The sequence below is a fragment of the Salmo salar genome, chromosome 15 (assembly GCF_965601325.2).
Source record: "Salmo salar chromosome 15, fSalSal1, whole genome shotgun sequence".
Taxonomy (NCBI): domain Eukaryota; kingdom Metazoa; phylum Chordata; class Actinopteri; order Salmoniformes; family Salmonidae; genus Salmo; species Salmo salar.
The window spans coordinates 58,110,509-58,132,406 of record NC_138305.1 but is presented as its reverse complement, the minus strand read 5'-3'; the positions used below and the strand labels follow the sequence as shown (position 1 = coordinate 58,132,406).

Below are 21,898 nucleotides of genomic sequence, written 5' to 3'. Positions count from 1 at the left end.
CTCCACAGATTTTCTATGGGATTAAGGTCTGGAGACTGGCTAGGCCACTCCAGGACCTTAATGTGCTTCTTCTTGAGCCACTCCTTTGTTGCCTTGGCCATGTGTTTTGGGTCATTGTCAAGCTGGAATACCCATCCACGACCCATCTTCAATGCCCTGGCTGAGGGAAGGAGGATCTCACCCAAGATTTGACGGTACATGGCCCCGTCCATCGTCCTTTTGATGTGGTGAAGTTGTCCTGTCCCCTTAGCAGAAAAACACCCCCAAAGCATAATGTTTCCACCTCCATGTTTGATGGTGGGGATGGTGTTCTTGGGGTCATAGGCAGCATTCCTCCTCCTCCAAACACGGCGAGTTGAGTTGATGTCAAAGAGCTCCATTTTGGTCTCATCTGACCACAACACTTTCACCAGTTGTCTTCTGAGTCATTCAGATGTTCATTGGCAAACTTCAGATGGGCATGTATATGTATTCTTGAGCAGGGGGACCTTGCGGGTGCTGCAGGATTTCAGTCCTTCACGGCGTAGTGTGTTACCAATTGTTTTCTTGGTGACTATGGTCCCAGCTGCCTTGAGATCATTGACAAGATCCTCCCATGTAGTTCTGGGCTGATTCCTCACCGTTCTCATGATCATTGCAACTCCACAAGGTGAGATCTTGCATGGAGCTCCAGGCCGAGGGATATTGACAGTTATTTTGTGTTTCTTCCATTTGCGAATAATCGCACCAAATGTTGTCACCTTCTCACCAAGATGCTTGGCAATGGTCTTGTAGCCCATTCCAGCCTTGTGTAGGTCTACAATCTTGTCCCTGTCATCCTTGGAGAGCTCTTTGGTCTTGGCCATGGTGGAGAGTTTGGAATCTGATTGATTGCTTCTGTGGACAGGTGTCTTTTTTATAGGTAACAAGTTGCGGTTAGGAGCACTCCCTTTAAGAGTGTGCTCCTAATCTCAGCTCGTTACCTGTATAAAAGACACCTGGGAGCCAGAAATCTTTCTGATTGAGAGGGGGTAAAATACCTATTTCTCTCATTAAAGTGCAAATCAACTCATAACATTTTTGACATGCATTTTTCTGGATTTTTTTGTTATTATTCTGTCTCTCACTGTTCAAATAAACTTACCATTAAAATTATAGACTGATCCTTTCTTTGTCAGTGGGCAAACGTACAAAATCAGCAGGGCATCAAATACTTTTTTCCCCCACTGCATATACCAAATTAATGGAAAATGTAAATTTCCAAGAGGATAGCTTGTGTTTTGAATGTCTCCACCTGCTATTTTTTTGGTAGCATTGTTGTCTATAATGTATGGAAGCCCAAATGTCGATACTATCAAAAAATTTAGAAACTTAAATCAAGATACTTTTCGAGATACTATCTAAAATGTTTAGATACTATGTAAACATTTTGAGCTACTATCAAACCGTTTTTAGATAATATCTAGATTTTTTTATTCTAAGTCAACTTTTTTAGATATGTAAGTCAAAATGTCAAGATACTGAATTGAAATTTAGAGATACAAATTCAAAATTCTTAGATAGTAGAAAATTATCCCCTGTGAACTTATACCTGTGATCTCTGTTTGTCTGTTGCCAGTTCGTCTTGTCAAGTCTACCAGCGTTTTTCCCGTACTCCTCTAGTCCCTGTTTTCTAGTTTTCCTGGTTTTGACCATTCTGCCTGCCCTGACCCTGCCTGCTGTTCTGTACCTTTCGGACTCTGCTCTAGATTACTGACCTCTGCCTGCCCTTGCCCCCTGTTGTTGTAATAAACTTTTGTTACTTCGAACTGTCTGCATCTGGGTCTTATCCAGAGGTCTGATAGTACAAACTGGCCATGACTGACCCAGCAGACTCAAACCAGCTTCGCAAGGCCATCTCCTCCCAAAAAGCCACCATTGGGTGGCATGAGGAGTTACTTTGAGGTCTTCTGGATGGATTCCAGACCTTGGCAGGACGCCATGACTGTGCCTTGAATACATTGCTGGACCAATTCCGTGGATTATCTGTGAAGCAGCCGGCCACGACAGTAGTCTCCCAGCCCCCAATAACACCGCTGTTAGCAGTGCGTCCCTCCAGGCCACCCCGGCTTCCCGAGAACCCTGCTTACCTCCTCCGAAACGCTTTGCTGGAGGGTCAGGAACATGTCGGGCGTTTCTCTCCCAGTGTTCCCTCATCTTCGAGCTGCAACTCTCGTCCTTCCCCTCGGACCGCTTGACGATAGCGTATCTCATACAGCTGATGTCCGGGAGGGCTCTCGCCTGGGCTACGGCGGTGTGGGAACAACAATCTGCCTTGTGTTTCAGCCTGGAGGAGTTTGTGGCTGAGGTGAAAAAGGTTTTCGATTCTCCGTTGTCCGGGAGAGAGGCTGCTAGGAAGTTACTTCAACTTCATTAAGACTCCCGCAGTGTGGCGGACTATGCGGTTGATTGCCGCACGTTGGCTGCCAAGAGTGCCTGGATCCCGGAATCCCTGTTCGACACGTTCCTTCATGGATTATCGGAGGAGGTTAAGGACGAGCTCGCAGCCTGGGAGCTGCCTATGGATCTCGATTCGCTCATCGCCTTGACCATCCGGATCGATGGGCGGCTACGGGAACGTAGGAGGGAGAGGAGGTCTGATTCTGGTCCCAAATGCTCGCCCAAGGATACCACCTTGCCTCCGAGGAACTCTGGAAGTCCCCGGCGTCTACGTCCCCGAGAGGATCTAAGCTTACCCGAGTTCTCCTGAGAGTCTCCGAGGTCTGCCGACTCGCCTTTTTCGGAGCCGATGCAACTTGGCAGAGCTAGGCTGTCTCCAGCCGCAAGCTTACGCAGACTTAACACCCAGTGTTGTCTGTATTGCGGAACTGCCGGTCATTATGTGTTACCTGTCCTTTAAAGGGACCAGGCTCATCAGTAGGTACGAGTACTCTGGTGGGCCATACGGATAATTTTTCTTCTCCCCTTACTCGCACCCCTCTCCAACTCAAGGTCATGAGTTGTTAACTCGAGCACAATTAATCTGTGCTTCAGTCTGATCAACTGTAGCCTACTGATAACAACCACAGCTGCAGGTAGCCTAGAGAAGCCTATGCGCTCTGATCCCCTCTGGCCAGAGGAAATGAGGCGGTAACGTCATGTATTTATAGCCTAAGCTATTTATTTATAGCCTAAAATAGGCCTATTTATTTGTGTTAAGAGAAAATGTGAATGTGATTAAATTTGGTTTATATTCAAACTTCGGGTGGCTAGGTTACCAAGACTCAATCCAAAATGATTGACTGGAATGAATCAATCAACACAATAGTGATGACATACTGTGTGAGTAACTTTTTAATTACAGATGTAATGATGCAACCCTGCATAAAGCAAGCTTAGCCCTGTTAGTTCAGTTTAAAAAATCTGTTCCCATCATAGCCCATATAAAACTGTTTACAGCTGATTTACTACTATGTCTGGTAAACTATGTTTATTACTAGGGCCCAGAGTTTTACCTGGTTAAGTTAGCCTACCAGATCAGGAAAACTCTGAGCCCCAGGAAAACACCTCTGAAATCACCACACAGTTTGTTACAAAGAAAGAAACGTATCGTATAAGTATGGTCTACTATCTCACATTTTTAGTTGGTATCTCAAAATTTGAACGTGCTTATCTCGAAATTTCGACTTACTATCTAAAAATTTAGATACTATCTCGAAATGTTTAGATAGTAGGCTATCAACATTAAAAAAAAAATGTGGCGTGAATGGGCTTCCAAAGTCATGGATGTATGTTTATAACTCAAGCTAGGCTATGCCTATGCTATAAAAAGTAGCACGCAGGAGACCCATAATTGCCCTTGCCCGTTATTGCTGTTGAACAGTTGCCTGGCCATGCGCTGGTGCCCCTTTAAAAGGCTCTCCATGTTGCCCTCACATGTGATCGGACATACAGCGGCTCCTGGATGATGCTGTTATGTAAAACACGCTACACTGCAAAATAAGGTGTTTTATTTTACACGCTGCAGAATTATTTTTTCTCTCCTGCTTTGTAGACCGTTCGGCTGAGGACTGTTACACTTTTAGGCTAACAACACTTCGGCTGCGAGCAGTCTTGTTTGTGACTGGTGCACAACTGAAAACTGCCTTGCACTGCCATAACGGATAAAGCGACGTGTTTCTCTACACTTCAGCCCCCCCCTCTCTCAATCAGCCGTATCAACTCGTGTGTGGAAATAGATCCGCGTTTGAGTTGATGTAACGCTGGTAAACAGTTACAGGGAATATGCTACCTTTCGGAGAGTAGGAGGGTGGTTGGAGTGGTTTTGCTTCTTTCGTCGATAATATATATTTTTTTTTTTTTTTGGGGGGGGGTTCTTCGAATAGAGTGTAGGAAAGCTAGAGGAAACCAACATCTAATAATTCGACGTTGACTTTCGCGGAAGGCTGAGTGAGACAAGCGCTTAAAGTCAAGAACAGAAGCCAGCAGCCCCAACGTCGGACTAACGTTGGAAGCTAGTTCGTCGTGTTTAGCGATATATCTACCTCTAACAACAAGGTGTCCTGGTCACGATTATACTGTAGATAGCCTACCTAATATATTGTAAACTTGCCTAGGGAGGAGAGTGCCACAGAGACCCACCCGGGTGAGTAGCTTGCGTTGCTATCTCTTTTTGAGTTGTTTCGGGGAGTACGTTAGCTAGCTAATGCCAGTAAACTAGCTCACACGATTTGTGTTGTTCTTCCATTGATGGCGTTGGCAGTGTTCTTGTTTCGAGTCGAGTATATGGGCATTTATGAGGTAAATGGCCGTGGAAATAGGAAGATGTTTTTTTGGGGAGTGGTAGCTACTTGGCTGTGCAGCCAGACAGCGTGCGCGATGTCCACTGCCTGGCCATCCACGCTAGCTCGGCTACTGTAACTGCTACTCGTGTTAGCCAAGTGACAGACTCGACGTTGTGGATGTGATCCTAAAGTATGCATTCGTTTTGATGTATAGTGTAGTTGGCAATACGTGGATGTTAGTCTTCTGAGACTACGATATTATCCATCGTGAAACTGTCATTATTGGCTTGCATGCTCAACGGGAGAATAAAATGAGAATAATTGGATAGGTAGACTGCTTTAACTGTGTCCTTATGATCCCTTCTAACATGTGTTAAGTTTATTGAACCTGTATTGGGGTTTTGTTATTTGTCGCATGTTTCTCTGTCAGTATCATGGTAGCGTGTGCGCACTACACCGGTAGGCAGGAGAAACGAAAAAGTGCGCAGATCAGTTCGCTATTTTGCATAATATAGCGTTGATATCACACCTGTTCTAACATTGAGTTCCACAGATGCTGATGAGGATGCTTAACTTTTCTAATGGGAACATTTCTTCTGCAGTTTGAATTGTGGGTGAACCAATAGTCATTCACTCACTGTGACACATGCAGGCAGGTGCATTGAATAGTCGATGTCACAATATCTGATTGCCAGCCGTTCCATTTACGGCATAAAGATGACATCATGCATGCATTTCATTCCCACATTATAGTTTGCGTTGTAACGTGCCTTCCAGGTTATTAACTAACTTGTGAGCTCCTAGTAGTTGAAACGGTGGTTGCCTGCTAAGTGATGATATTCAAGCTAATGAGCTGCCATATTATGCAGACAATCACAGGAATTTGCCCGCATATTTATCTATCATTGGTTAAATCAAAACTATTGCTCACCTATGACCTGAACATATCACTCGACTACGCCAATAATGTGGCACCATTGTCATATCAGTTGTTATGGTAGCTGACTACTGTTAGCCTACATTGTAACAATTCTCAACAATCAATATTGTTACATTTCCATTGGCTTCAAGGTTGAGAGCTCAGGTTGAAAGGGGGATTTTGAGTTACCGCTGAAGGGATATAAAAACGTCTGGGTGTGAGACTGAGCAGCATGTCACACCAACACCTCCAATGCAATGAGTCCATGTCCACGGGTACTGTACAAACTGGTCTAAGCTGTTTAGGTGATGCTGAAATCTGGTTTTGAACTTTTGAAGAATTCTGTAGATGCCCCCCCCACACACATACACACATTGTATCTCTCACTGGTGTAGATTAAGTTTGCGGTGCAATTACAGCAAGCCCAGTCAGACCTGTATGGATGACGACAAGAATGGGAACTATGTCATTTAAAGATGTCACTGTGATAAAACTCCCCTGGAAACAACAACAGGGAAATGTACCTTGACATTTAGGTAGGTGGGGAAGATGGTACAGCATGGATGTGTTGTCAGATAAATGGGCTGGGAAATTACCACTTTGTATTAGTCACTCTGCTTCTCTCCTTCCTGCTACATCTTACCAGAGCTGGAAAAACAACTCGGATAGTTTGCCTTATTTCACCATTTGTAAGGATTTGTGTTTCCTTGTTTTGGTTTTTATTTTACCGAAGCAATGTTTGTCCGTTTGCAGGTTTAGGCATTGGTTTAACAAATTAATGGTTACTCTTTGACACCCTGGGTTATTGCAGTTTAGACTAATCTCTGGGTATATAAGTGATTCTTCAGTCACTAGCTGTAGTAGTCTTGAGTGTTAGCCTAATGCAAACTTTGGTTGTATCAGAGGTTTCATCACTTTAATGCAGTGGACTCCTGATAAATGTACCTGTGTTCATTTCGTCAACAAAAATGGTGACCTATTTGTCTAACACCTATTTTTCAGTGGCAAATGATGAGACTATAACTGATTAAATTGACCCATAAACTATAACTAAACAAAGATTTTTCATTTCAGTTGACTAAAACTAGGTGAGATGAAATGATCTCTGACAATCTGACTACTAAGTGGACCGGACAGTAGTTTTTGGAGAGATTGAGAGCTTTTCAGTGATAAGCAGCACAGTTCTGTTCAGCAGTTGGAAGGAATTGGCACACACAGCCTATATCACGCAGGCGCCACCAGTCTTCTACACTGAACAAAAATATAAAGGCAACTTGCAACAATTTCTAAGATTTTACTGAATTTCAGTTCATATTAGGAAATCAGTCAATTTAAATAAATTCATTAAGCCCTAATCTATGGATTTCACATGACTGGAAGTGCAGATAAGTATCTGTTGGTCACAGATACCTTTAAACAAAAGTAGGGGCAGCCTCGTGTAACACTACACATCTCCTTCCCATCGACTTGATCATGCTGTTGTTTGTGGATGTTGTCCCACTCCTCTTCAATGGCAGTGTGAAGTTTCTGGATATTGGCAGGAACTGGCACACACTGTTGTACACGTTGATCCAGAGTATCCCGAACGTTGCTCAATGGGTGTCCTGTCTGAGTATGCAGGTCATGGAAGAACTGGGACATTTGCAGCTTCCAGGAATTGTTTACAGATCCTTGTGACATGGGGCCGTGCATTATCATTCTGGAACATGAGGTGATGGAGACGAATTAATGGCACGACAGTGGGCCCCGGGATCTTGTCATGATATCTCTGTGAATTCAGATTGCCATCGCTAAAATGCAATTGTGTTCATTGTTCATAGCTTATGCCTGCCCATACCATAACCCCACCACCACCATGGGGCACTTTGTTCACAACGTTAACATCGGTAAACCATTCGGCCATACTGCCATCTGCCCAGTATAGTTGAAATTATTTGATTTGATTAATCCGTGAAGAGCACACTGCTCCCAGTGGCGATCAAAAATGAGCATTTGCCTACTGAAGTTGGTTATACGATGCCTAACTGCAGTCAGGTCAAGACTCTAGTGAGGACAACAAGCACGCAGATGAGTTTCCCTGAGATGGTTTCTGACAATTTGTGCAGACATTCTTCGGTTGTGCGAACCCACAGTTTCATCAGCTGTCCGGGTGGCTGGTCTGACGATTTTGCAGTTGAATAAGCCAGATGTGGAGGTCCCGGGGTGGCGTGGTTACACATGGTCTGAGGTTGGGAGGCTGGTTGGATGTACTACCAAATTCTCTAAAACAGTGTTCGAGGCTCCTTTTGGTAGAGAAAATAACATTCTCTGGCAAAAGCTTTGGTGGACATTCCTGCAGTCAGCATGCCAATTGCACGCTCACTCAACTTAAAACATCCGTGGCATTGTATTGTGACACAACTGCACATTTTAGTGGCCTTTTATTGTCCCCAACACAAGGTGCACCTGTGTAATGGCCATGCTGTTTTATCGGCTTCTTGATATGGCACACCTGCCAGGTGGATGAATTATCTTGGCGAAGGAGAAATGCTTAACATTTGACATTTCTGGGGTCTTTTAATTTCAGCACATGAAACATAGGACCAACTGTTTTTGTATTTTTGTTCAGTATAATTAACTAGGCAAAGGGTAGCTATGAAACACAAGATGCTTTACAAAATTAAAAACAATGGTAGCATTGAGTTTAGTAGTCTAGCTATGTTTTTCTCTGCCTAGAGTAGAGAAAAGTAGTCCGTTTTGAATTTGTAGTATCACGCAACCCTCCTACATTTCATAGCCAGGTTCTGTAGACGGGTTTTCTTCCTCAAAAAATAGCTTGATAGCCCTTACCATTCAAAATATATTTTTTATCGTGCTTTGGTGGTCCGTATTTAACATTTCATAAAGGATGTCGAGGGCTGTTTAAAAACTAGGCTACTTGCAGACCGGACTGGTAACATGACCAGTAACCTACAGTGGACTAAAAGTATTCAGACCCCTTGACTTTTTCCACATTTTGTTAGTTTACAGCCTTATTATAAAATTGATTTAAATCGTTTTTTCCCCCTCATCAATCTACACACAATACCCCATAATGACAAAGTAAAAACATGTTTAGATTGTGTGCAAATTTATTGAAAATAAAAAAACTGAAATCACGTTTTAGTATTCAGAACGTCTTTGAAGCACCTTTGGGAGCGATTACAGCCTCGTCTTCTTGGGTGTGACACTACAAGCTTGGCACCTGTATTTGGGGAGTTTCTCCCATTCTTCTCTGCAGATCCTTTCAAGCTCTCACGTTGGATGGGGAGCGTCGCTGCACAGCTATTTTCAGGTCTCTCCAGAGATGTTCGATCGGGTTCAAGTCCAAGCTCTGCCTGGGCCACTCAAGGACATTGAGACTTGTCCCGAAGCCACTCCTGTGTTGTCTTGGCTGTGTGCTTAGGGTCGTTATCTTGTTGGAAGTTGAACCTACGCCCCCAGTCTGAGGTCCTGAACGCTCTGGAGTAGGTTTTCCCTCGATTCTGAGTAGTCTCCCAGTCCCTGCCGCTGTAAAACATCCCCACAGCATGATGCTGCCACCACCATGCTTCACTGTAGGAATGGTGCCAGGTTTCCTCCAGATGTGACACTTGGCATTCAGGCCAAAGAGTTCAATCTTGGTTTCATCAGACCAGAGAATCTTGTTTCTCATGGTCTGAGAGTCTTTAGGTGCCTTTTGGCAAACTCCAAGTGGACTGTCAGGTGCCTTTCACAGAGGGGCTTCCGTCTGGCCACGCTACCATAAAGGCCTGATTGGTGGAGTGCTGAAGAGATGGTTGTCCTTCTGGAAGGTTCTCCCATCACCACAGAGGGACTCTGGAGCTCTGTCAGAGTGACCATCGGGTTCTTGGTTACCTCCCTGACCAAGGCCCTTCTCCCCCGATTGCTCAGTTTGGCTGGGCGGCCAGCTCTAGGAAGAGTCTTGGTGGTTCTAAACTTCTTCCATTTAAGAATGATGAAGGCCGCTGTGTTCTTGGGGACCTTCAATGCTGCAGAAATGTTTTTGTATCCTTCCCCAGATCTGTGCCTCGACGCAATCCTGTCTTGGAGCTCTACGGAGAATTCCTTCGGCCTCATGGCGTGGTTTATGCTCTGACATGCACTGTCAGCTGTGGGACCTTGTATAGACAGGTGTGTGCCTTTCCAAATCATGTCCCATCAATTGAATTGACCACAGGTGGACTCCAATCAAGTTGTAGAAACATCTCAAGGATTGTCAGTGCAAACGGGATGCACCGGACCTCAAGTTCGTCTCATAACAAAGGGTCTGAACACTTATGTAAATAAGTGATTTAAAAAAAAAAAACATTTTATTTTATACATTTGCTGACATTTCTAAAGCTGTTTTTGCTTTGTCATTATAGGGGTATTAAGCCAGCAGCATACCACCCTGCATCCTACTGCTGGCTTGATTCTGAAGCAAAGCAGGGTTGGTCCTGGTTGGTCCCTGGATGGGAGACCAGATGCTGCTAGAAGTCGTGTTGAAGGGCCTGTAGGAGCCACCCTTTCCTTTGGTCTAAAAAATATATCCCAATGCCCCAGGATAATGATTGACATTGCCCAGTGTAGGGTGCCATCTTTTGCATGGGATGTTAAACGGGTGTCCTGACTCTGGTCACTAAAGATCCCATGGCACTTATCTTAAGAGTAGTGTTGTTAACCCTGGTGTCCTGGCTAAATTCCCAATCTAGCCCTCATACCATCACGGTCATTTAATCATCCCCAGCTTACAATTGGTTTATTCACCCCCCTGAAACTACTCCCCAGGTCGTTGCTGTAAATGAGAATGTTCTCAATCAACTTATCTGGTAAAATTCAAAAAATATTGTGTGTAGATTGCTGAATATTTTAATTTAATAAATTTTAGAAAAAGGCTATGATGTAACAAAATGTGGAAAAAGTCAAAGGGTCTGAATACTTTCTGAAAGCACTGTATCTGCAAACATTTGGTAGCACAGAAAGGGATAGGAAACAATTTGACTAAATACCTCTTTCCACTACACATGCCAGCAGCGTACCACCCTGCATCCCACTGCTGGCTTGTCTGACGCTAAGCAGGGTAGGTCCTTGGATGGTGCTGCTGGAAGACAAGATGCTGCTGGAAGTGGTGTTGGAGGGCAAGTAGGGGGAACTCTTCCCTCCTAATCTAAGGAGATCCCAATGCCCTAGGGCAGTGACGGGGACATTGTCCTGTGTAAGGTGCAGTCTTTCAGGTGGGACATTAAACGGGTGTCCTGACTCTCTGTGGTCATTTAAAAATCCTATGGCACTTATCGTAAGAGTAGGGGTGTTAACCCCGGTATCCTGGCTAAATTTCCAACTTGGCCCCGTTTTCCATTATGGCCACCTAATCCTCCTAAATGGCATATCGCTCTTCACCTCTCCACCTGGTGTGGTGAGCGTTCTGGCACAAAAATGGTTGCCGTGCATTACCCAGGTGGGTGCTACACATTGGTGGATATGGTGAGTTTCGCCCTAGTATGTAAAGCGCTTTGAGTAGAAAAGTGCTATATCAATTAATTCATTATTATATCTGACTGGGTAAATCACTTTATTTTGAGTTAATGTTGACCCAGGGGTTCAGACTTGAGCATTTGGACCAGAACTCGGGCACTGGGACTCGGACTTCAGCCATAGGGACTTGTCGCTCGGCTCGTGACTTGACCATTGGTGACTTTGAGTCAAGCACAGGGGACTTGGGACTCAAATTGGACTTGAGGTTTAGTGATTTGACTACATCTCTTGGCGAAACAGTCTTTAGCTCGCCTTGTACTTTTGAACAACAATGTGGAGGTGATGGAGGTGCAACCTGTACTACTTTGCGGCACCATCTTGTGATTGCAAATTTGAAGGCCTTCAAAGTATTCACACCCCTTTACCTTTTCCCCACATTTTGTTACAGCCTGAATTTAAAATAGATTAAATTGAGATGTTTTGTCACTGGCCTTCACACAATACCCCATAATGTCAAAGTGGAATTATATATTTTGGGAAATTTAAAAGAATGTATTAAAAAGGAAAAGCCTTAAATGTCTTGACTCAAGTATTCAACCCCTTTTGTTATGGCATGGTAAAAATGTGCTTAAGTTGCACAGACTCACTGTGTGGATTTCACCACGAAGTTGATTTTTAAAACAGTTAGTCTAATGCATGTGATAACTGAGGATGGATCAACATTGTAGTTACTCCACAATACTAACCTAATTGACAGAGTGAAAAGAAGGAAGCCTGTACAGAATACAAATATTCCAAAACATACTGCAAAAAAAATGTGAATACAAAGTTTTATGTTGGCGGCAAATCCAATACAACACATTACTGAGTACCACTCTCCATACTTTTAAGCATAGTGGTGGCTCCATCATGCTATGGGTATGCTTGTCATTGTTAACACTAGAACCGCTGGGCCTTAATGGACTCCCCTTGAAGCTAATGAACAGTCATTCTGACTGCAACACTCTAACAGTGTAATCAATATATTTCATAAATGCTATCTCAAAAATAATCTTTTAGTTGTGTTTGAAGGCCTTGGGTTACATTAGAATACGATTTTTATTTGATTTCAAATAACAAAATAGCATTTTATTTGTTTGTTACTACAGGCTGTATGTAAAAAAACAAAAACACTTGTTCAATCAATTTTGTTTGCTGAGTGCCTTTTGTTATAGGTATGAAACAGAACGCATATGTGTTGGAACATATGTAAAAATACCCAACCACCAATAGTCACGGTCAAAAGACACGAGGTCAGATGATTACATTAGTTGCCTAAACTAGAGGTCGACCGATTTATGATTTTTCACCGCCGATACCTATTATTGGAGGACCAAAAAAAGCCGATGCCGATTTTTTTTTATTTTTAAATTTGATTATTTATTTGTAATAATTACAATTACAACAATACTGAATGAACACTTATTTTAAGTTAATATAATACATCAATAAAATCAATTTAGCCTCAAATAAATAATGAAACATGTTCAATTTGGTTTAAATAATGCAAAAACAAAGTGTTGTTGAAGAAAGTAAAAGTGCAATATGTGCCATGTATTCCCAGGTAAGATGTTTTAGGTTGTAGATATTATAGGAATTATGGGACTATTTCTCTCTATACGATTTGTATTTCATATACCTTTGACTATTGGATGTTCTTATAGGCACTTTAGTCTTGCCAATGTAACAGTATAGCTTCCGTCCCTCTCCTCGCTCCTACCTGGGCTTGAATCAGGAACACATCGACAACAGCCACCCTTGAAGCAGCGTTACCCACGTAGAGGAAGGGGAAACAACTACTACTAATGTACGAGACCCGCGCGCCTCGTACATTTTGAGTAGCCTTCGGAACGCGCTAACAAGAAGGAGCTATTGGGACATAAATTAACTTTTTCGAACAAAACTACATTTGCTGTGGACCTGGGATTCCTGGAAGTGCCTTCTGATGAAGATAATCAAAGGTAAGTGAATATTTACAATAGTATATTTGATTTTAGATGACTCCAAGATGGCGCTAACCTGTATCGCCTAGCCTATTTTTCTGAGCATAGCACCTCGTTTATTGCAAAGTGTGATTTCCCAGTAAAGTTATTTTTAAATCTGGCAATGCGGTTGCATTCACGAGATGTTAATCTATAATTCTTTGAATGACAATATTACATTTTGACAATGTTTTCGAATAGTAATTTTGTAAATTGTAGCGCTGATTCACCGGAAGCATTTGAGGGAAAATATTTTCTGAACGTCACGCGCTGATGTAAAATGCTGTTTTTATATATAAATATGAACTTTATCGAACAAAAAATGCATGTATTGTGTAACATGATGTCCTAGGAGTGTCATCTGATGAAGATTGTCAAAGGTTAGTGCCGCATTTAGCTGTGTTTTGGGTATTTGTGATGCATGCTAGTTGCTTTGAAAATGGCAGTGTGATTATTTTTGGCAGGGTACTCTCCTAACATAATCTAATGTTTTGCTTTTGCTGTAAAGCCTTTTTGAAATCGGACAACGTGGTTCGATTCAGGAGAGGTGTATCTGTAAAATAGACATATGTTTGAGAAATTGAAGTTATAGCATTTATGAGGTATTTGTATTTCGCGCGACGCGATTCCACTGGCTGTTGACCCGTCCCAGGTTCCCAGACAGGTTAACTGACTTGCCTAGTTACATAAAGGTCCCCCCAAATTTTGTTTTTAAATCGGCGCCCAAAAGTACCGATTTCCGATTGTTATGAAAACTTGAAATCGTCCCTAATTAATCGGCCATTCCGATTAATCGGTCAACCTCTTGCCTAAACATTATAAGTAACAGGTGGCCTTGATAAATAGTGAACACAAATGGAATGAAGGCATTATAATGAATGTGTCGACATGACAGCAGTCAAAAATAGTCTATTGTTAGCTCGTGCTTATTGTGTGCAATTTCACACAATGACATCAGTTGGATTTCATTTAGCTGTTATCCGTTGTCCTAACAGTTGACACAAGTTTTTTGTTGTTTTAACTTTCACTTGCTTGACACACTTTGACATACCTTTTGTTTGGTTGTAGCAGGTAATAGTCTCCTGTTTTCTCTTTGTCTGTTGTCTTGTCATTCTTCAGCACCGTTGTACGGCAGTGCAGGTGCCTTATTTTGCGCACAGGGAGGGAGCTCCCGTCTCACTTTGTTCATGGTACCAGCCAGACTTGTTTTCTTTGCAAAGAAATGGCATTGCCCGTGAAGTTAACCTGTTATGGCTAGGGGGCAGTATTGACACGGCTGGATAAAAAACGTACCCGATTTAATCTGGTTACTACTCCTGCCCAGTAACTAGAATATGCATATAATTATTGGCTTTGGATAGAAAACACCCTAAAGTTTCTAAAACTGTTTGAATGGTGTCTGTGAGTATAACAGAACTTCTATGGCAGGCCAAAACCTGAGAAGATTTCAAGCAGGAAGTGGCCTGTCTGAGAAGTAGTGTTTCATCTTGGCTCTTTTTATTGAAGACTCAGGATCTGTGCAATAACGTGACACTTCCTACGTCTTCCATAGGGTCTCAGAGCCCGGGAAAACGTTGAACGATATCGAGGCAGGCTCTGGCTGAAACACTTTATCGCTTTTGGCAAGTGGCCACTCAGAGTACTATGGGCTTAGGCGCGTGCCCGCTTCGACCGAATGCTTTGTTTTCCTTTGTCTGTTTATCTAAACGCAGATTCCCGGTCGGAATATTATCGCTTTTTTATGAGAAAAATGGCATAAAAATTGATTTTAAACAGCGGTTGACATGCTTCGAAGTACGGTAATGGAATATTTAGAATTCTTTTGTCACGAATTGCGCCATGCTCATCACCCTTATTTAGCCTTTAGGATAGTGTCTAGAGCGCACGAACAAAACGCCGCTGTTTGGATATAACGATGGATTATTTTGGACCAAACCAACATTTGTTATTGAAGTAGAAGTCCTGGGAGTGCATTCTGACGAAGACAACAAAGGTAAGAACATTTTTCTTATAGTAAATCTGACTTTGATGAGTGCTAAACCTGCTGGGTGTCTAAATGGCTAGCCCTGTGATGCCGGGCTATCTACTGAGAATATTGCAAAATGTGCTCTCACCGAAAAGCTATTTTAAAATCGGACATAGCGAGTGCATAGAGGAGTTCTGTATCTATAATTCTTAAAATAATTTTTATGCTTTTTGTGAACGTTTATCGTGAGTAATTTAGTAAATTCACCGGCAGTGTTCGGTGGGAATGCTAGTCACATGCTAATGTAAAAAGCTGGTTTTTGATATAAATATGAACTTGATTGAACAAAACATGCATGTATTGTATAACATAATGTCCTAGGGTTGTCATCTGATGAAGATCATCAAAGGTTAGTGCTACATTTAGCTGTGGTTTGGGTTTATGTGACATTATATGCTAGCTTGAAAAATGGGTGTCTGATTATTTCTGGCTCGGTACTCTGCTGACATAATCTAATGTTTTGCTTTCGCTGTAAAGCCTTTTTGAAATCGGACAGTGTGGTTAGATTAACAAGAGTCTTATCTTTAAAATGGTGTAAAATAGTCATATTTTAGAAAAATTGAAGTAATAGCATATCTAAGGATTTGAATAACGCGCCACAGAATTCAACTGGCTGTTGAGTAGCCCATAGAGGTTAAGAAATTGTCCATGGTGACATTTCTCCCCTTGTCAAGGGAAGGTCTCAGACACTCGCTCACCTGCTGCTTGATGTGGATGTTTTCTCAGATACTGAAAGCCGTTCAGCATGTTCAATTACGCACGCTCTCACTGTGTAGCCTACTCCAAGTAGGCCAGAGTAGACTGATAAGACTGCTTTGATTCAGTGAGCTGATATAGGTATCATACCATTTTAAAAAAATAAATAAAGATTTATAGTTAGAATAGACCAATCAATACAATGTCCCGCCCTGTTCTTCATTCACAATTGGTGATTACATAATTATGCACAATTTGCTACTCCCACTTTCTCCCCATAATAGTTTACTTAACTTCATCTGTTACGTGTGAAATTTTAGGTTCAGTTTCGAGGCAATTATCGTGTAGATTATCAGCTGGGCACTTGCAACTGTCATAAAGGAGCGGAGCAGTCAGGAGAAGGAGGGACAATAAAATAAAGAGACCCTCCTAAAACTGGTTATAACTCCAGTTCTGTTTGATATTATTATTCTAACAATGGCAGTGTGTTATATAGACTTATTTAGGAAAAGTCAAGGATGGAGGGTGGCATGACTTAATGTATGAGCAGTCAAAAAAACTTATTTTGCTGTTCTAGACTTTAGGACTGGGGAATTTTTCAGGATAAAAGAAACAAACAAACAGAATGGCGCTAAACACAGGCAAAATCCTAGACGGAAAACCTGGTTTGGTCTGCTTTCCACCAGACACTGGGAGATAAAATCACCCTTCAGCAGGACTATAAAATAAAACACAAGGCCAAATCTACACTGGAGTTTCTTACCAAGAAGACAGGGAATGTTCCTGAGTGGCTGAGTTACAGTTTAAATGTACTTGAAAATCTATGGCAATACCTGAAAAATGGTTGTCTAGCAATGATCAACAACCAATTTGACAGAGCTTAAAGAATAATGGGCAAATCAAATGTTGCACAATCCAGGTGTGCAAGGCTCTTCGACTTACCCAGCAAGACTCACTCCTGTAATCGCTGCCAAAGGTTTTTCTACAATTGACTCAGGGGTGTGAATACTTATGTAAATATAGATTTATGTATTTCATGTTTTATGTATTTCATGTTTTCTTTCACTTTGTCATTATGGAGTATTGTGTGTAGGTGGGTGAGAAACACATCTATTTAATCCAGTTTGAATGTAGGCTGTAACACAACAAAATGTGGAATAAGTCAAGGGGTATGAATACTTTCTGAAGGCACTGTATGCTTGTGCACATGGAAGTCAGTGATTTATGTTGAGTATAGGTTGCGGCAATACAAATTATGTGACTAAAGTGAAAGGGCATTTTGTTTAATAAAATGGCCCACTGTTTTTTTGTCATTTTTGACAAACTAGACTAAATCATCATCAAAAATGTGACAGACTTAATGATATTTTAGTCAAAATGACTAAGACTAGACTAAAACTAAAAAAGAGTGCCAAAATGAAACAACTGAAATGCACTGGCTTGGGACTGTTGTGACCGTGCAACTGAAACTAGGGATGTGCATCTTTCCCTTTCAAGACAATATGACACGTATCTAAATACATGCGCTCCGATACGATATAGGAACAATGTTTTAATTTGAAACTATTCAGTTTGAGTAACAGAACCGGGAACAAAAAATGATCTATAGGCCTACTGTTCCCGAACAGAACCATTATTTTAAAAGCATGGGAACTGGTTAATAATTTTCTTTTATGTTCAGGGCATTTTTTTTTTTTTTGTCTCACAAATGCAACAAACCACATGGAAAATCCTCCCTCTGTCACTCAGTAACTTCTTCCAGTGTCTACCTGCCAGCTGAAAATCTTTGCCTGTGTGGGTGTAGGCTACCTGCCCTTCCACCTCCGACGCATAGCTGTAGCCTTCTGAGTTACATGGGTGATTCATAAGACCGGGAGAGAGATTTTTAATTGCAGAATAATGGATTAACCTTTTCAATTCTAGTTAGGGGTACTATAGTTTTCACATTGGATTTATTAACTTCAAAAAGATAAGACATGTTTTTAAATTCTGATGCCGCTCTGCGCACACAAGCTTGTTAGCTAGCTAGCTTCTCTGTTCCAATGATAAGCCAACTCCTCTGAAGTTCAGACATGCAAAGTTCCTCCATAGAAGCCGCTCCTCCATAGGTAGAATTCTGTTGGCCTAATTCAGATAATGCATGTCACCACAAGATGCCCAGCGCTTCAAGCCAAGCCTTCTCCTCTACCTTCTCTCGCTCACTCCCCAGTATTGATGGGTCGTTTGAGGGACGAGTCAGCTCTGAGAGCCGGCTCTTGTAGGTGGCTGATGGGAGCCGGCTCTTGTAGGTGGCTGATGGGAGCCGGCTCTTGTAGGTGGCTGATGGGAGCCGGCTCTTGTAGGTGGCTGATGGGAGCCGGCTCTTGTAGGTGGCTGATGGGAGCCGGCTCTTGTAGGTGGCTGATGGGAGCCGGCTCTTGTAGGTGGCTGATGGGAGCCGGCTCTTGTAGGTGGCTGATGGGAGCCGGCTCTTGTAGGTGAATGATGGGAGCCGGCTCGCATATCAGAAGAGCCGAATCTATTTATAAAAAAATTAAGGTATGAATAATGAAAAGATTTAAATTAATAGAATTAACTAATTCAAAGAACGAAAAAATTAAATAACATAGGCTTAAATGCTCAAGCGCACATTCGTTCTGACTGTCTGCTCAGACTAACAGCCTCCCCTGTTGATCCTGTCAATCAGACACGCAGTGTCAACCAATGAACCAAAGATGTGTGAGGGAGGGCGGAGCCAACTCACTCAGTCACACACTTAGCAGCCGAGGAGAGAGAGGAAGGACAACTGAAAACAACAGCTGGAAAATGGGTCAGAAGCACAGTAGCATTTGGATGCATTATAATAATGTACACAATGTTAGAGCACAGTGTAGAATTTGCCAAAACAAAATCTCATATAAGCTTGTTCTACGCACACACTACGCCGGCATATGCGAACTGTGAAGCTAGCTGTAGCGGAGCTTCGAGAAACTAGCAGGCCTGCTAGTGATAGTGGTGGAGCCTGCAACTCCACACATGGAGATGTATCCACTCAGTCAAGTAGGCCTACTCCGCGACCCACAGCAACGCAGTTTTCTATGGACCAGTTTATGCCAAAGTCTATGTCTGTAGCAAAACAAGGCCAAATTGATATTGAAAATGATTGCCACCGAATTCCAGACATTTTCGGCTCAATCCAATGTACACAATTCCAAGCAGGAAAATCCTTTCAAAATCACTTATTCCACAGCTGTACGAGAGCACACAGGCTTCAGTGCGGGAAAGACTCCAAAAAGCTACTGCAGTTTGCCTTACCACTGACTGCTGGACATCAAGGGTAACCACTTCTTACATGTCGGTTACATGTCACTTCATTGAAGATTTTTCGATGTCTAGCTGTCTTCTGGACTGCTTTGAGTTCAGCGACAGACACAGCTCAGAGAACTTGGCAGAGGAACTGTTGAGAGTGGCCAGAGAAGGGCAAGTAGATGGAAAAGTGGTCTGTTGTGTTAGCGACAATGCAGCTAACATAACCAAAGCCATAAACATTTTAAAATGGACACATCATCCATGTCTTGCCCACACACTCAACCTGATTGTAAGAGATGCTCTGAAGGTGATGAAGCCCACTGTGGACAAAGTGAAAGCAGCTGTGGAATACTTCCACAGGGGCACAGTAGGTGCTGAAAAACTCAAGTCTACACAACGCCAGATGGTGATGCCTGAGTTGAGGCCTAAACAAAACTGCACTACAAGGTGGAATTCAACATTTTATATGTTGAAGCGGTTTCTTGAGTCAAAGGATGCCATCATCTCTACCCTGGCCATTGTCAATGCACCTGTTGATGCTCTGACCCAAGAGGAATGGGAGGTGGTGGAGGAGGTGTGCAGAGTCCTGGAACCCTTTGAGCAGGTCACTGTGGAGATCAGTGGAGAGAGGTACAGTAAGCAGTTATAATACTGGATTAAATAATGTAGTAATATGTATATGAGCAGAAGATGAGAATGTAGTATCAGTAGGCAAAACATGAACCTGAACTAAGAAGTTACTGTTCTCTCTTTTCAGCTACAGTTGAAGTCGGAAGTTTACATACATCTTAGCCAAATACATTTAAACTCAGTTTTTCTCAATTCCTGACATTTAATACGAATACAAATCCCCTGTCTTAGGTCAGTTAGGATCAGTTATTTTAAGAATGTGAAATGTCAGAATAATAGTAGAGGGAATGATTTATTTCACATTCCCAGTGGGTCAGAAGTTTACATACACTCAATTAGTATTTGGTAGCATTACCTTTAAATTGTTTAACTAGGGTCAAACGTTTTGGGTAGTCTTCCACAAGCTTCCCACAAGTTGGGTGAATTTTGGCCCATTCCTCCTGACAGAGCTTGTGTGACTGAGTCAGGTTTGTAGGCCTCCTTGCTCGCACACGCTTTCTCAGTTCTGCCCACAAATTTTCTATGGGATTGAGGTCACGGCTTTGTGATGGCCACTTCAATACCTTGAATTTGTTGTCTTTAAGCCATTTTGCCACAACTTTGGAAGTATGCTTGGGTCATTGTCCATTTGGAAGACCCAGTTGCGACCTAGCTTTAACTTCCTGACTGATGTCTTGAGATGTTGCTTCAATATATCCACATAATTTTGTTCCTCATGAGGCCATCTATTTTGAAGTGCACCAGTCCCTCCTGCAGCAACGCACCCCCACAACATGATGCTGCCACCCCCGCGCTTCACGGTTGGGATGGTGTTCTTCGGCTTGCAAGCCTCCCCCTTTTTCCTCCAAACATAACGATGGTCATTATGGCCAAACAGTTCTATTTTTGTTTCATCACCAGAGGACATTTCTCCAAAAAGTATGATCTTTGTCCCCATGTGCAGTTGCAAACTGTAGTCTGGCTTTTTTATGGCGGTTTTGGAGCAGTGGCTTCTTCCTTGCTGAGCGGCCTTTCAGGTTATGTCGATATAGGACTTGTTTTACTGTGAATATAGATACTTTTGTACCTGTTTCCTCCAGCATCTTCACAAGGTCCTTTGCTGTTGTTCTGGGATTGATTTGCACTTTTCGCACAAAAGTACATTCATCTGTAGGAGACAGAACGCGTCTCCTTCCTGAGCGGTATGGCGGCTGCGTGGTCCAATGGTGTTTATACTTGCGTACTATTGTTTGTACAGATGAATGTGGTAACTTCAGGCGTTTGGAAATTGCTCCCTAGCATGAACCAGACTTGTGGAGGTCTACAATTATTTTCTGAGGTCTTGGCTGATTTCTTTTGATTTTCCCATGATGTCAAGCAAAGAGGCACTGAGTTTGAAGGTAGGCCTTGAAATACATCCACAGGTTCTTCCAATTGACACAAATTATGTCAATTAGCCTATCAGAAGCTTCTAAAGCATGACTTTTTTTCCCCCAAGCTGTTTAAAGGCACAGTCAACTTAGTGTATGTAAACTTCTGACTTCAATTGTATGTGACAGCCTCAAAAATGATACTCCTGTGTAAGGGTCTGCAGCGAATCACAGCCAGCCGCCAGAGAGAAGCAAATGTAACGACAGGACATGTGACATAGTTGATGGACACCCTATGTTCATCAATGGACAGAAAGTTCCACAGAATAGAATATAATCACGTGCTATCAGAAACTGCCTGCACTTGACCCCAGGTTTAAGAAGTTAGCCTTCAGTGATGCCAGAGCGATTGATGAGGCTCTTCAAAGAATAATCTCAGCAGCAGGGAGGGACAGTCCCAGCAGTCAGCTGGCTCAGGCACCAGGCCAACAGGAAGAAGAGGGATCAGATGGAGCAGAAGCACCAGCAGTAGTGCCACAAACGTCTGCTGTTTGGATGCTGTTTGATGAGAGAGCAACTGGGGATGCAGCACGAAGGAATCCCTCAGCAGATGCCATAATTGAGGTCCAATTCTACTTGGATGAGCCCCTCCTCCCAAAGATCTGCAGATCCTCTGAGCTGGTGGAAGAACAAGGCCTCTGTCTACCTCTGTCTACCCATTGTTATTTATTTTTCTTTGATATGGTGCAATA

General features: G+C 42.6%; 1 protein-coding gene across 1 annotated transcript in view; it reads left to right on the top strand.

Moving 5' to 3' along the window:
* Window positions 1-3,917: 3,917 nt before the first annotated feature.
* The window catches only part of LOC106571566 (bromo adjacent homology domain-containing 1 protein), a 79,306-nt gene continuing 61,325 nt past the window's right edge, over window positions 3,918-21,898 (top strand). Inside the window, exon 1 of the mRNA XM_014144760.3 lies at window positions 3,918-4,603. The gene's annotated coding sequence lies outside the window, so the exon portion shown is untranslated. The remainder of the gene's footprint in view (window positions 4,604-21,898) is intronic.